The sequence below is a fragment of the Schistocerca gregaria genome, chromosome 2 (assembly GCF_023897955.1).
Source record: "Schistocerca gregaria isolate iqSchGreg1 chromosome 2, iqSchGreg1.2, whole genome shotgun sequence".
In the NCBI taxonomy this organism is placed as follows: domain Eukaryota; kingdom Metazoa; phylum Arthropoda; class Insecta; order Orthoptera; family Acrididae; genus Schistocerca; species Schistocerca gregaria.
The window spans coordinates 225,307,434-225,321,536 of NC_064921.1; the positions used below are offsets into that span (position 1 = coordinate 225,307,434).

The 14,103-nt window shown below is 44.9% G+C and overlaps 18 non-coding genes across 18 annotated transcripts; all 18 read left to right on the top strand.

Annotated features, from left to right (window-relative positions):
- Positions 1-224: 224 nt before the first annotated feature.
- Positions 225-340, top strand: Trnal-caa (transfer RNA leucine (anticodon CAA)). Its single transcript has 2 exons — positions 225-262; positions 295-340. It is a non-coding gene; the product is annotated as a tRNA-Leu (tRNA).
- Positions 341-1,029: 689 nt separating this feature from the next.
- On the top strand, positions 1,030-1,145 carry Trnal-caa (transfer RNA leucine (anticodon CAA)). Its single transcript has 2 exons — positions 1,030-1,067; positions 1,100-1,145. It is a non-coding gene; the product is annotated as a tRNA-Leu (tRNA).
- A 689-nt stretch (positions 1,146-1,834) lies between these two features.
- On the top strand, positions 1,835-1,950 carry Trnal-caa (transfer RNA leucine (anticodon CAA)). Its single transcript has 2 exons — positions 1,835-1,872; positions 1,905-1,950. It is a non-coding gene; the product is annotated as a tRNA-Leu (tRNA).
- A 689-nt stretch (positions 1,951-2,639) lies between these two features.
- On the top strand, positions 2,640-2,755 carry Trnal-caa (transfer RNA leucine (anticodon CAA)). Its single transcript has 2 exons — positions 2,640-2,677; positions 2,710-2,755. It is a non-coding gene; the product is annotated as a tRNA-Leu (tRNA).
- Positions 2,756-3,444: 689 nt separating this feature from the next.
- On the top strand, positions 3,445-3,560 carry Trnal-caa (transfer RNA leucine (anticodon CAA)). Its single transcript has 2 exons — positions 3,445-3,482; positions 3,515-3,560. It is a non-coding gene; the product is annotated as a tRNA-Leu (tRNA).
- A 689-nt stretch (positions 3,561-4,249) lies between these two features.
- Trnal-caa (transfer RNA leucine (anticodon CAA)) lies at positions 4,250-4,365 on the top strand. Its single transcript has 2 exons — positions 4,250-4,287; positions 4,320-4,365. It is a non-coding gene; the product is annotated as a tRNA-Leu (tRNA).
- Positions 4,366-5,054: 689 nt separating this feature from the next.
- On the top strand, positions 5,055-5,170 carry Trnal-caa (transfer RNA leucine (anticodon CAA)). Its single transcript has 2 exons — positions 5,055-5,092; positions 5,125-5,170. It is a non-coding gene; the product is annotated as a tRNA-Leu (tRNA).
- A 689-nt stretch (positions 5,171-5,859) lies between these two features.
- Positions 5,860-5,975, top strand: Trnal-caa (transfer RNA leucine (anticodon CAA)). Its single transcript has 2 exons — positions 5,860-5,897; positions 5,930-5,975. It is a non-coding gene; the product is annotated as a tRNA-Leu (tRNA).
- A 689-nt stretch (positions 5,976-6,664) lies between these two features.
- Positions 6,665-6,780, top strand: Trnal-caa (transfer RNA leucine (anticodon CAA)). The gene is made up of 2 exons: positions 6,665-6,702; positions 6,735-6,780. It is a non-coding gene; the product is annotated as a tRNA-Leu (tRNA).
- Positions 6,781-7,469: 689 nt separating this feature from the next.
- Trnal-caa (transfer RNA leucine (anticodon CAA)) lies at positions 7,470-7,585 on the top strand. The gene is made up of 2 exons: positions 7,470-7,507; positions 7,540-7,585. It is a non-coding gene; the product is annotated as a tRNA-Leu (tRNA).
- Positions 7,586-8,274: 689 nt separating this feature from the next.
- Trnal-caa (transfer RNA leucine (anticodon CAA)) lies at positions 8,275-8,390 on the top strand. Its single transcript has 2 exons — positions 8,275-8,312; positions 8,345-8,390. It is a non-coding gene; the product is annotated as a tRNA-Leu (tRNA).
- Positions 8,391-9,079: 689 nt separating this feature from the next.
- Positions 9,080-9,195, top strand: Trnal-caa (transfer RNA leucine (anticodon CAA)). The gene is made up of 2 exons: positions 9,080-9,117; positions 9,150-9,195. It is a non-coding gene; the product is annotated as a tRNA-Leu (tRNA).
- A 689-nt stretch (positions 9,196-9,884) lies between these two features.
- Trnal-caa (transfer RNA leucine (anticodon CAA)) lies at positions 9,885-10,000 on the top strand. Its single transcript has 2 exons — positions 9,885-9,922; positions 9,955-10,000. It is a non-coding gene; the product is annotated as a tRNA-Leu (tRNA).
- A 689-nt stretch (positions 10,001-10,689) lies between these two features.
- Positions 10,690-10,805, top strand: Trnal-caa (transfer RNA leucine (anticodon CAA)). Its single transcript has 2 exons — positions 10,690-10,727; positions 10,760-10,805. It is a non-coding gene; the product is annotated as a tRNA-Leu (tRNA).
- Positions 10,806-11,494: 689 nt separating this feature from the next.
- On the top strand, positions 11,495-11,610 carry Trnal-caa (transfer RNA leucine (anticodon CAA)). The gene is made up of 2 exons: positions 11,495-11,532; positions 11,565-11,610. It is a non-coding gene; the product is annotated as a tRNA-Leu (tRNA).
- A 689-nt stretch (positions 11,611-12,299) lies between these two features.
- Trnal-caa (transfer RNA leucine (anticodon CAA)) lies at positions 12,300-12,415 on the top strand. Its single transcript has 2 exons — positions 12,300-12,337; positions 12,370-12,415. It is a non-coding gene; the product is annotated as a tRNA-Leu (tRNA).
- Positions 12,416-13,104: 689 nt separating this feature from the next.
- On the top strand, positions 13,105-13,220 carry Trnal-caa (transfer RNA leucine (anticodon CAA)). The gene is made up of 2 exons: positions 13,105-13,142; positions 13,175-13,220. It is a non-coding gene; the product is annotated as a tRNA-Leu (tRNA).
- A 689-nt stretch (positions 13,221-13,909) lies between these two features.
- On the top strand, positions 13,910-14,025 carry Trnal-caa (transfer RNA leucine (anticodon CAA)). Its single transcript has 2 exons — positions 13,910-13,947; positions 13,980-14,025. It is a non-coding gene; the product is annotated as a tRNA-Leu (tRNA).
- The last annotated feature ends 78 nt before the right edge of the window (positions 14,026-14,103 follow it).

Consider the following 14,103-nt stretch of genomic DNA (forward strand, 5'->3'; position numbering starts at 1 on the left):
CTGTAACAGACGACTTAGTTTCGAACAAAATGTATTGATTGCTGTGATTATATGGATTTGAGAAACTCTTTTGGTGTTACATTCTGTGCTATATTTGTGCGGCTGCGTCTGGCGAACGTCTTCTGGTTGCAGAACTCATGCCTGTGTACTGTGGCAACGTGGATGCGACAACTACATCAACTGCAAGTACTCTAATAGAACAAACGAGGAGGATCTAATCAAGTGTCAGGATGGCCGAGCGGTCTAAGGCGCCAGACTCAAGGAACAACCTTGGCTGCAGTAGCAGCTAGAGCCTTCTGGTCCTCGAATCAGGGCGTGGGTTCGAATCCCACTCCTGACACAGATTTTGTCGCTTCTCTGGAGCACCATGCATATCATTGAGATCCTTTGTAATGTGCAACAGCACGATACTGGCCGTGTTCTTCTAAGTGAAATCAAAAATTTGCATTAAACACAAGCGCACCTACGGCACCAAACTGTTTCTTCGGTAGTGTGAGCTACAAACAGAGAGTGTTAGTCGTAAATGCGGCGTTCCCCTCGTGAGGTTACTTCCGCGCCACAGCCACAAACACGTCAAAAGGGACACTTGTCGTATGAAAACGACTCTTGTCTAGAGATGACAGTGTGAGGAAACAGTGCAGGCTGACCAGTACATCATCTGTACAATAATAGTCGCTGATGAAATACAGAGAACTCGAAATAAATTCAAATACTCAAAGTATTACTTTATGGAGATTGCAACGTGATCAAAACTTGAGATATTACTCGACACATAGACCTCTGCATTCTGTCTAATCTCTGATGTCTGTAACAGACGACTTAGTTTCGAACAAAATGTATTGATTGCTGTGATTATATGGATTTGAGAAACTCTTTTGGTGGTACATTCTGTGCTATATTTGTGCGGCTGCGTCTGGCGAAAGTCTTCTGGTTGCAGAACTCATGCCTGTGTACTGTGGCAACGTGGATGCGACAACTACATCAACTGCAAGTACTCTAATAGAACAAACGAGGAGGATCTAATCAAGTGTCAGGATGGCCGAGCGGTCTAAGGAGCCAGACTCAAGCAACAACCTTGGCTGCAGTAGCAGCTAGAGCCTTCTGGTCCTCGAATGAGGGCGTGGGTTCGAATCCCACTCCTGACACAGATTTTGTCGCTTCTCTGGAGCACCATGCATATCATTGAGATCCTTTGTAATGTGCAACAGCACGATACTGGCCGTGTTCTTCTAAGTGAAATCAAAAATTTGCATTAAACACAAGCGCACCTACGGCACCAAACTGTTTCTTCGGTAGTGTGAGCTACAAACAGAGAGTGTTAGTCGTAAATGCGGCGTTCCCCTCGTGAGGTTACTTCCGCGCCACAGCCACAAACACGTCAAAAGGGACACTTGTCGTATGAAAACGACTCTTGTCTAGAGATGACAGTGTGAGGAAACAGTGCAGGCTGACCAGTACATCATCTGTACAATAATAGTCGCTGATGAAATACAGAGAACTCGAAATAAATTCAAATACTCAAAGTATTACTTTATGGAGATTGCAACGTGATCAAAACTTGAGATATTACTCGACACATAGACCTCTGCATTCTGTCTAATCTCTGATGTCTGTAACAGACGACTTAGTTTCGAACAAAATGTATTGATTGCTGTGATTATATGGATTTGAGAAACTCTTTTGGTGGTACATTCTGTGCTATATTTGTGCGGCTGCGTCTGGCGAACGTCTTCTGGTTGCAGAACTCATGCCTGTGTACTGTGGCAACGTGGATGCGACAACTACATCAACTGCAAGTACTCTAATAGAACAAACGAGGAGGATCTAATCAAGTGTCAGGATGGCCGAGCGGTCTAAGGCGCCAGACTCAAGGAACAACCTTGGCTGCAGTAGCAGCTAGAGCCTTCTGGTCCTCGAATGAGGGCGTGGGTTCGAATCCCACTCCTGACACAGATTTTGTCGCTTCTCTGGAGCACCATGCATATCATTGAGATCCTTTGTAATGTGCAACAGCACGATACTGGCCGTGTTCTTCTAAGTGAAATCAAAAATTTGCATTAAACACAAGCGCACCTATGGCACCAAACTGTTTCTTCGGTAGTGTGAGCTACAAACAGAGAGTGTTAGTCGTAAATGCGGCGTTCCCCTCGTGAGGTTACTTCCGCGCCACAGCCACAAACACGTCAAAAGGGACACTTGTCGTATGAAAACGACTCTTGTCTAGAGATGACAGTGTGAGGAAACAGTGCAGGCTGACCAGTACATCATCTGTACAATAATCGTCGCTGATGAAATACAGAGAACTCGAAATAAATTCAAATACTCAAAGTATTACTTTATGGAGATTGCAACGTGATCAAAACTTGAGATATTACTCGACACATAGACCTCTGCATTCTGTCTAATCTCTGATGTCTGTAACAGACGACTTAGTTTCGAACAAAATGTATTGATTGCTGTGATTATATGGATTTGAGAAACTCTTTTGGTGGTACATTCTGTGCTATATTTGTGCGGCTGCGTCTGGCGAACGTCTTCTGGTTGCAGAACTCATGCCTGTGTACTGTGGCAACGTGGATGCGACAACTACATCAACTGCAAGTACTCTAATAGAACAAACGAGGAGGATCTAATCAAGTGTCAGGATGGCCGAGCGGTCTAAGGCGCCAGACTCAAGGAACAACCTTGGCTGCAGTAGCAGCTAGAGCCTTCTGGTCCTCGAATGAGGGCGTGGGTTCGAATCCCACTCCTGACACAGATTTTGTCGCTTCTCTGGAGCACCATGCATATCATTGAGATCCTTTGTAATGTGCAACAGCACGATACTGGCCGTGTTCTTCTAAGTGAAATCAAAAATTTGCATTAAACACAAGCGCACCTACGGCACCAAACTGTTTCTTCGGTAGTGTGAGCTACAAACAGAGAGTGTTAGTCGTACATGCGGCGTTCCCCTCGTGAGGTTACTTCCGCGCCACAGCCACAAACACGTCAAAAGGGACACTTGTCGTATGAAAACGACTCTTGTCTAGAGATGACAGTGTGAGGAAACAGTGCAGGCTGACCAGTACATCATCTGTACAATAATCGTCGCTGATGAAATACAGAGAACTCGAAATAAATTCAAATACTCAAAGTATTACTTTATGGAGATTGCAACGTGATCAAAACTTGAGATATTACTCGACATATAGACCTCTGCATTCTGTCTAATCTCTGATGTCTGTAACAGACGACTTAGTTTCGAACAAAATGTATTGATTGCTGTGATTATATGGATTTGAGAAACTCTTTTGGTGGTACATTCTGTGCTATATTTGTGCGGCTGCGTCTGGCGAACGTCTTCTGGTTGCAGAACTCATGCCTGTGTACTGTGGCAACGTGGATGCGACAACTACATCAACTGCAAGTACTCTAATAGAACAAACGAGGAGGATCTAATCAAGTGTCAGGATGGCCGAGCGGTCTAAGGCGCCAGACTCAAGGAACAACCTTGGCTGCAGTAGCAGCTAGAGCCTTCTGGTCCTCGAATGAGGGCGTGGGTTCGAATCCCACTCCTGACACAGATTTTGTCGCTTCTCTGGAGCACCATGCATATCATTGAGATCCTTTGTAATGTGCAACAGCACGATACTGGCCGTGTTCTTCTAAGTGAAATCAAAAATTTGCATTAAACACAAGCGCACCTACGGCACCAAACTGTTTCTTCGGTAGTGTGAGCTACAAACAGAGAGTGTTAGTCGTAAATGCGGCGTTCCCCTCGTGAGGTTACTTCCGCGCCACAGCCACAAACACGTCAAAAGGGACACTTGTCGTATGAAAACGACTCTTGTCTAGAGATGACAGTGTGAGGAAACAGTGCAGGCTGACCAGTACATCATCTGTACAATAATAGTCGCTGATGAAATACAGAGAACTCGAAATAAATTCAAATACTCAAAGTATTACTTTATGGAGATTGCAACGTGATCAAAACTTGAGATATTACTCGACACATAGACCTCTGCATTCTGTCTAATCTCTGATGTCTGTAACAGACGACTTAGTTTCGAACAAAATGTATTGATTGCTGTGATTATATGGATTTGAGAAACTCTTTTGGTGGTACATTCTGTGCTATATTTGTGCGGCTGCGTCTGGCGAACGTCTTCTGGTTGCAGAACTCATGCCTGTGTACTGTGGCAACGTGGATGCGACAACTACATCAACTGCAAGTACTCTAATAGAACAAACGAGGAGGATCTAATCAAGTGTCAGGATGGCCGAGCGGTCTAAGGCGCCAGACTCAAGGAACAACCTTGGCTGCAGTAGCAGCTAGAGCCTTCTGGTCCTCGAATGAGGGCGTGGGTTCGAATCCCACTCCTGACACAGATTTTGTCGCTTCTCTGGAGCACCATGCATATCATTGAGATCCTTTGTAATGTGCAACAGCACGATACTGGCCGTGTTCTTCTAAGTGAAATCAAAAATTTGCATTAAACACAAGCGCACCTACGGCACCAAACTGTTTCTTCGGTAGTGTGAGCTACAAACAGAGAGTGTTAGTCGTAAATGCGGCGTTCCCCTCGTGAGGTTACTTCCGCGCCACAGCCACAAACACGTCAAAAGGGACACTTGTCGTATGAAAACGACTCTTGTCTAGAGATGACAGTGTGAGGAAACAGTGCAGGCTGACCAGTACATCATCTGTACAATAATCGTCGCTGATGAAATACAGAGAACTCGAAATAAATTCAAATACTCAAAGTATTACTTTATGGAGATTGCAACGTGATCAAAACTTGAGATATTACTCGACACATAGACCTCTGCATTCTGTCTAATCTCTGATGTCTGTAACAGACGACTTAGTTTCGAACAAAATGTATTGATTGCTGTGATTATATGGATTTGAGAAACTCTTTTGGTGGTACATTCTGTGCTATATTTGTGCGGCTGCGTCTGGCGAACGTCTTCTGGTTGCAGAACTCATGCCTGTGTACTGTGGCAACGTGGATGCGACAACTACATCAACTGCAAGTACTCTAATAGAACAAACGAGGAGGATCTAATCAAGTGTCAGGATGGCCGAGCGGTCTAAGGCGCCAGACTCAAGGAACAACCTTGGCTGCAGTAGCAGCTAGAGCCTTCTGGTCCTCGAATGAGGGCGTGGGTTCGAATCCCACTCCTGACACAGATTTTGTCGCTTCTCTGGAGCACCATGCATATCATTGAGATCCTTTGTAATGTGCAACAGCACGATACTGGCCGTGTTCTTCTAAGTGAAATCAAAAATTTGCATTAAACACAAGCGCACCTACGGCACCAAACTGTTTCTTCGGTAGTGTGAGCTACAAACAGAGAGTGTTAGTCGTACATGCGGCGTTCCCCTCGTGAGGTTACTTCCGCGCCACAGCCACAAACACGTCAAAAGGGACACTTGTCGTATGAAAACGACTCTTGTCTAGAGATGACAGTGTGAGGAAACAGTGCAGGCTGACCAGTACATCATCTGTACAATAATCGTCGCTGATGAAATACAGAGAACTCGAAATAAATTCAAATACTCAAAGTATTACTTTATGGAGATTGCAACGTGATCAAAACTTGAGATATTACTCGACATATAGACCTCTGCATTCTGTCTAATCTCTGATGTCTGTAACAGACGACTTAGTTTCGAACAAAATGTATTGATTGCTGTGATTATATGGATTTGAGAAACTCTTTTGGTGGTACATTCTGTGCTATATTTGTGCGGCTGCGTCTGGCGAACGTCTTCTGGTTGCAGAACTCATGCCTGTGTACTGTGGCAACGTGGATGCGACAACTACATCAACTGCAAGTACTCTAATAGAACAAACGAGGAGGATCTAATCAAGTGTCAGGATGGCCGAGCGGTCTAAGGCGCCAGACTCAAGGAACAACCTTGGCTGCAGTAGCAGCTAGAGCCTTCTGGTCCTCGAATGAGGGCGTGGGTTCGAATCCCACTCCTGACACAGATTTTGTCGCTTCTCTGGAGCACCATGCATATCATTGAGATCCTTTGTAATGTGCAACAGCACGATACTGGCCGTGTTCTTCTAAGTGAAATCAAAAATTTGCATTAAACACAAGCGCACCTACGGCACCAAACTGTTTCTTCGGTAGTGTGAGCTACAAACAGAGAGTGTTAGTCGTAAATGCGGCGTTCCCCTCGTGAGGTTACTTCCGCGCCACAGCCACAAACACGTCAAAAGGGACACTTGTCGTATGAAAACGACTCTTGTCTAGAGATGACAGTGTGAGGAAACAGTGCAGGCTGACCAGTACATCATCTGTACAATAATAGTCGCTGATGAAATACAGAGAACTCGAAATAAATTCAAATACTCAAAGTATTACTTTATGGAGATTGCAACGTGATCAAAACTTGAGATATTACTCGACACATAGACCTCTGCATTCTGTCTAATCTCTGATGTCTGTAACAGACGACTTAGTTTCGAACAAAATGTATTGATTGCTGTGATTATATGGATTTGAGAAACTCTTTTGGTGGTACATTCTGTGCTATATTTGTGCGGCTGCGTCTGGCGAACGTCTTCTGGTTGCAGAACTCATGCCTGTGTACTGTGGCAACGTGGATGCGACAACTACATCAACTGCAAGTACTCTAATAGAACAAACGAGGAGGATCTAATCAAGTGTCAGGATGGCCGAGCGGTCTAAGGCGCCAGACTCAAGGAACAACCTTGGCTGCAGTAGCAGCTAGAGCCTTCTGGTCCTCGAATGAGGGCGTGGGTTCGAATCCCACTCCTGACACAGATTTTGTCGCTTCTCTGGAGCACCATGCATATCATTGAGATCCTTTGTAATGTGCAACAGCACGATACTGGCCGTGTTCTTCTAAGTGAAATCAAAAATTTGCATTAAACACAAGCGCACCTACGGCACCAAACTGTTTCTTCGGTAGTGTGAGCTACAAACAGAGAGTGTTAGTCGTAAATGCGGCGTTCCCCTCGTGAGGTTACTTCCGCGCCACAGCCACAAACACGTCAAAAGGGACACTTGTCGTATGAAAACGACTCTTGTCTAGAGATGACAGTGTGAGGAAACAGTGCAGGCTGACCAGTACATCATCTGTACAATAATCGTCGCTGATGAAATACAGAGAACTCGAAATAAATTCAAATACTCAAAGTATTACTTTATGGAGATTGCAACGTGATCAAAACTTGAGATATTACTCGACACATAGACCTCTGCATTCTGTCTAATCTCTGATGTCTGTAACAGACGACTTAGTTTCGAACAAAATGTATTGATTGCTGTGATTATATGGATTTGAGAAACTCTTTTGGTGGTACATTCTGTGCTATATTTGTGCGGCTGCGTCTGGCGAACGTCTTCTGGTTGCAGAACTCATGCCTGTGTACTGTGGCAACGTGGATGCGACAACTACATCAACTGCAAGTACTCTAATAGAACAAACGAGGAGGATCTAATCAAGTGTCAGGATGGCCGAGCGGTCTAAGGCGCCAGACTCAAGGAACAACCTTGGCTGCAGTAGCAGCTAGAGCCTTCTGGTCCTCGAATGAGGGCGTGGGTTCGAATCCCACTCCTGACACAGATTTTGTCGCTTCTCTGGAGCACCATGCATATCATTGAGATCCTTTGTAATGTGCAACAGCACGATACTGGCCGTGTTCTTCTAAGTGAAATCAAAAATTTGCATTAAACACAAGCGCACCTACGGCACCAAACTGTTTCTTCGGTAGTGTGAGCCACAAACAGAGAGTGTTAGTCGTAAATGCGGCGTTCCCCTCGTGAGGTTACTTCCGCGCCACAGCCACAAACACGTCAAAAGGGACACTTGTCGTATGAAAACGACTCTTGTCTAGAGATGACAGTGTGAGGAAACAGTGCAGGCTGACCAGTACATCATCTGTACAATAATAGTCGCTGATGAAATACAGAGAACTCGAAATAAATTCAAATACTCAAAGTATTACTTTATGGAGATTGCAACGTGATCAAAACTTGAGATATTACTCGACACATAGACCTCTGCATTCTGTCTAATCTCTGATGTCTGTAACAGACGACTTAGTTTCGAACAAAATGTATTGATTGCTGTGATTATATGGATTTGAGAAACTCTTTTGGTGGTACATTCTGTGCTATATTTGTGCGGCTGCGTCTGGCGAACGTCTTCTGGTTGCAGAACTCATGCCTGTGTACTGTGGCAACGTGGATGCGACAACTACATCAACTGCAAGTACTCTAATAGAACAAACGAGGAGGATCTAGTCAAGTGTCAGGATGGCCGAGCGGTCTAAGGCGCCAGACTCAAGGAACAACCTTGGCTGCAGTAGCAGCTAGAGCCTCCTGGTCCTCGAATGAGGGCGTGGGTTCGAATCCCACTCCTGACACAGATTTTGTCGCTTCTCTGGAGCACCATGCATATCATTGAGATCCTTTGTAATGTGCAACAGCACGATACTGGCCGTGTTCTTCTAAGTGAAATCAAAAATTTGCATTAAACACAAGCGCACCTACGGCACCAAACTGTTTCTTCGGTAGTGTGAGCTACAAACAGAGAGTGTTAGTCGTAAATGCGGCGTTCCCCTCGTGAGGTTACTTCCGCGCCACAGCCACAAACACGTCAAAAGGGACACTTGTCGTATGAAAACGACTCTTGTCTAGAGATGACAGTGTGAGGAAACAGTGCAGGCTGACCAGTACATCATCTGTACAATAATAGTCGCTGATGAAATACAGAGAACTCGAAATAAATTCAAATACTCAAAGTATTACTTTATGGAGATTGCAACGTGATCAAAACTTGAGATATTACTCGACACATAGACCTCTGCATTCTGTCTAATCTCTGATGTCTGTAACAGACGACTTAGTTTCGAACAAAATGTATTGATTGCTGTGATTATATGGATTTGAGAAACTCTTTTGGTGGTACATTCTGTGCTATATTTGTGCGGCTGCGTCTGGCGAACGTCTTCTGGTTGCAGAACTCATGCCTGTGTACTGTGGCAACGTGGATGCGACAACTACATCAACTGCAAGTACTCTAATAGAACAAACGAGGAGGATCTAATCAAGTGTCAGGATGGCCGAGCGGTCTAAGGCGCCAGACTCAAGGAACAACCTTGGCTGCAGTAGCAGCTAGAGCCTTCTGGTCCTCGAATGAGGGCGTGGGTTCGAATCCCACTCCTGACACAGATTTTGTCGCTTCTCTGGAGCACCATGCATATCATTGAGATCCTTTGTAATGTGCAACAGCACGATACTGGCCGTGTTCTTCTAAGTGAAATCAAAAATTTGCATTAAACACAAGCGCACCTACGGCACCAAACTGTTTCTTCGGTAGTGTGAGCTACAAACAGAGAGTGTTAGTCGTAAATGCGGCGTTCCCCTCGTGAGGTTACTTCCGCGCCACAGCCACAAACACGTCAAAAGGGACACTTGTCGTATGAAAACGACTCTTGTCTAGAGATGACAGTGTGAGGAAACAGTGCAGGCTGACCAGTACATCATCTGTACAATAATAGTCGCTGATGAAATACAGAGAACTCGAAATAAATTCAAATACTCAAAGTATTACTTTATGGAGATTGCAACGTGATCAAAACTTGAGATATTACTCGACACATAGACCTCTGCATTCTGTCTAATCTCTGATGTCTGTAACAGACGACTTAGTTTCGAACAAAATGTATTGATTGCTGTGATTATATGGATTTGAGAAACTCTTTTGGTGGTACATTCTGTGCTATATTTGTGCGGCTGCGTCTGGCGAACGTCTTCTGGTTGCAGAACTCATGCCTGTGTACTGTGGCAACGTGGATGCGACAACTACATCAACTGCAAGTACTCTAATAGAACAAACGAGGAGGATCTAATCAAGTGTCAGGATGGCCGAGCGGTCTAAGGCGCCAGACTCAAGGAACAACCTTGGCTGCAGTAGCAGCTAGAGCCTTCTGGTCCTCGAATGAGGGCGTGGGTTCGAATCCCACTCCTGACACAGATTTTGTCGCTTCTCTGGAGCACCATGCATATCATTGAGATCCTTTGTAATGTGCAACAGCACGATACTGGCCGTGTTCTTCTAAGTGAAATCAAAAATTTGCATTAAACACAAGCGCACCTACGGCACCAAACTGTTTCTTCGGTAGTGTGAGCTACAAACAGAGAGTGTTAGTCGTAAATGCGGCGTTCCCCTCGTGAGGTTACTTCCGCGCCACAGCCACAAACACGTCAAAAGGGACACTTGTCGTATGAAAACGACTCTTGTCTAGAGATGACAGTGTGAGGAAACAGTGCAGGCTGACCAGTACATCATCTGTACAATAATAGTCGCTGATGAAATACAGAGAACTCGAAATAAATTCAAATACTCAAAGTATTACTTTATGGAGATTGCAACGTGATCAAAACTTGAGATATTACTCGACACATAGACCTCTGCATTCTGTCTAATCTCTGATGTCTGTAACAGACGACTTAGTTTCGAACAAAATGTATTGATTGCTGTGATTATATGGATTTGAGAAACTCTTTTGGTGGTACATTCTGTGCAATATTTGTGCGGCTGCGTCTGGCGAACGTCTTCTGGTTGCAGAACTCATGCCTGTGTACTGTGGCAACGTGGATGCGACAACTACATCAACTGCAAGTACTCTAATAGAACAAACGAGGAGGATCTAATCAAGTGTCAGGATGGCCGAGCGGTCTAAGGCGCCAGACTCAAGGAACAACCTTGGCTGCAGTAGCAGCTAGAGCCTCCTGGTCCTCGAATGAGGGCGTGGGTTCGAATCCCACTCCTGACACAGATTTTGTCGCTTCTCTGGAGCACCATGCATATCATTGAGATCCTTTGTAATGTGCAACAGCACGATACTGGCCGTGTTCTTCTAAGTGAAATCAAAAATTTGCATTAAACACAAGCGCACCTACGGCACCAAACTGTTTCTTCGGTAGTGTGAGCTACAAACAGAGAGTGTTAGTCGTAAATGCGGCGTTCCCCTCGTGAGGTTACTTCCGCGCCACAGCCACAAACACGTCAAAAGGGACACTTGTCGTATGAAAACGACTCTTGTCTAGAGATGACAGTGTGAGGAAACAGTGCAGGCTGACCAGTACATCATCTGTACAATAATAGTCGCTGATGAAATACAGAGAACTCGAAATAAATTCAAATACTCAAAGTATTACTTTATGGAGATTGCAACGTGATCAAAACTTGAGATATTACTCGACACATAGACCTCTGCATTCTGTCTAATCTCTGATGTCTGTAACAGACGACTTAGTTTCGAACAAAATGTATTGATTGCTGTGATTATATGGATTTGAGAAACTCTTTTGGTGGTACATTCTGTGCTATATTTGTGCGGCTGCGTCTGGCGAACGTCTTCTGGTTGCAGAACTCATGCCTGTGTACTGTGGCAACGTGGATGCGACTACAACATCAACTGCAAGTACTCTAATAGAACAAACGAGGAGGATCTAATCAAGTGTCAGGATGGCCGAGCGGTCTAAGGCGCCAGACTCAAGGAACAACCTTGGCTGCAGTAGCAGCTAGAGCCTTCTGGTCCTCGAATGAGGGCGTGGGTTCGAATCCCACTCCTGACACAGATTTTGTCGCTTCTCTGGAGCACCATGCATATCATTGAGATCCTTTGTAATGTGCAACAGCACGATACTGGCCGTGTTCTTCTAAGTGAAATCAAAAATTTGCATTAAACACAAGCGCACCTACGGCACCAAACTGTTTCTTCGGTAGTGTGAGCTACAAACAGAGAGTGTTAGTCGTAAATGCGGCGTTCCCCTCGTGAGGTTACTTCCGCGCCACAGCCACAAACACGTCAAAAGGGACACTTGTCGTATGAAAACGACTCTTGTCTAGAGATGACAGTGTGAGGAAACAGTGCAGGCTGACCAGTACATCATCTGTACAATAATAGTCGCTGATGAAATACAGAGAACTCGAAATAAATTCAAATACTCAAAGTATTACTTTATGGAGATTGCAACGTGATCAAAACTTGAGATATTACTCGACACATAGACCTCTGCATTCTGTCTAATCTCTGATGTCTGTAACAGACGACTTAGTTTCGAACAAAATGTATTGATTGCTGTGATTATATGGATTTGAGAAACTCTTTTGGTGGTACATTCTGTGCTATATTTGTGCGGCTGCGTCTGGCGAACGTCTTCTGGTTGCAGAACTCATGCCTGTGTACTGTGGCAACGTGGATGCGACAACTACATCAACTGCAAGTACTCTAATAGAACAAACGAGGAGGATCTAATCAAGTGTCAGGATGGCCGAGCGGTCTAAGGCGCCAGACTCAAGGAACAACCTTGGCTGCAGTAGCAGCTAGAGCCTTCTGGTCCTCGAATGAGGGCGTGGGTTCGAATCCCACTCCTGACACAGATTTTGTCGCTTCTCTGGAGCACCATGCATATCATTGAGATCCTTTGTAATGTGCAACAGCACGATACTGGCCGTGTTCTTCTAAGTGAAATCAAAAATTTGCATTAAACACAAGCGCACCTACGGCACCAAACTGTTTCTTCGGTAGTGTGAGCTACAAACAGAGAGTGTTAGTCGTAAATGCGGCGTTCCCCTCGTGAGGTTACTTCCGCGCCACAGCCACAAACACGTCAAAAGGGACACTTGTCGTATGAAAACGACTCTTGTCTAGAGATGACAGTGTGAGGAAACAGTGCAGGCTGACCAGTACATCATCTGTACAATAATCGTCGCTGATGAAATACAGAGAACTCGAAATAAATTCAAATACTCAAAGTATTACTTTATGGAGATTGCAACGTGATCAAAACTTGAGATATTACTCGACACATAGACCTCTGCATTCTGTCTAATCTCTGATGTCTGTAACAGACGACTTAGTTTCGAACAAAATGTATTGATTGCTGTGATTATATGGATTTGAGAAACTCTTTTGGTGGTACATTCTGTGCTATATTTGTGCGGCTGCGTCTGGCGAACGTCTTCTGGTTGCAGAACTCATGCCTGTGTACTGTGGCAACGTGGATGCGACAACTACATCAACTGCAAGTACTCTAATAGAACAAACGAGGAGGATCTAATCAAGTGTCAGGATGGCCGAGCGGTCTAAGGCGCCAGACTCAAGGAACAACCTTGGCTGCAGTAGCAGCTAGAGCCTTCTGGTCCTCGAATGAGGGCGTGGGTTCGAATCCCACTCCTGACACAGATTTTGTCGCTTCTCTGGAGCACCATGCATATCATTGAGATCCTTTGTAATGTGCAACAGCACGATACTGGCCGTGTTCTTCTAAGTGAAATCAAAAATTTGCATTAAACACAAGCGCACCTACGGCACCAAACTGTTTCTTCGGTAGTGTGAGCTACAAACAGAGAGTGTTAGTCGTACATGCGGCGTTCCCCTCGTGAGGTTACTTCCGCGCCACAGCCACAAACACGTCAAAAGGGACACTTGTCGTATGAAAACGACTCTTGTCTAGAGATGACAGTGTGAGGAAACAGTGCAGGCTGACCAGTACATCATCTGTACAATAATCGTCGCTGATGAAATACAGAGAACTCGAAATAAATTCAAATACTCAAAGTATTACTTTATGGAGATTGCAACGTGATCAAAACTTGAGATATTACTCGACACATAGACCTCTGCATTCTGTCTAATCTCTGATGTCTGTAACAGACGACTTAGTTTCGAACAAAATGTATTGATTGCTGTGATTATATGGATTTGAGAAACTCTTTTGGTGGTACATTCTGTGCTATATTTGTGCGGCTGCGTCTGGCGAACGTCTTCTGGTTGCAGAACTCATGCCTGTGTACTGTGGCAACGTGGATGCGACAACTACATCAACTGCAAGTACTCTAATAGAACAAACGAGGAGGATCTAATCAAGTGTCAGGATGGCCGAGCGGTCTAAGGCGCCAGACTCAAGGAACAACCTTGGCTGCAGTAGCAGCTAGAGCCTTCTGGTCCTCGAATGAGGGCGTGGGTTCGAATCCCACTCCTGACACAGATTTTGTCGCTTCTCTGGAGCACCATGCATATCATTGAGATCCTTTGTAATGTGCAACAGCACGATACTGGCCGT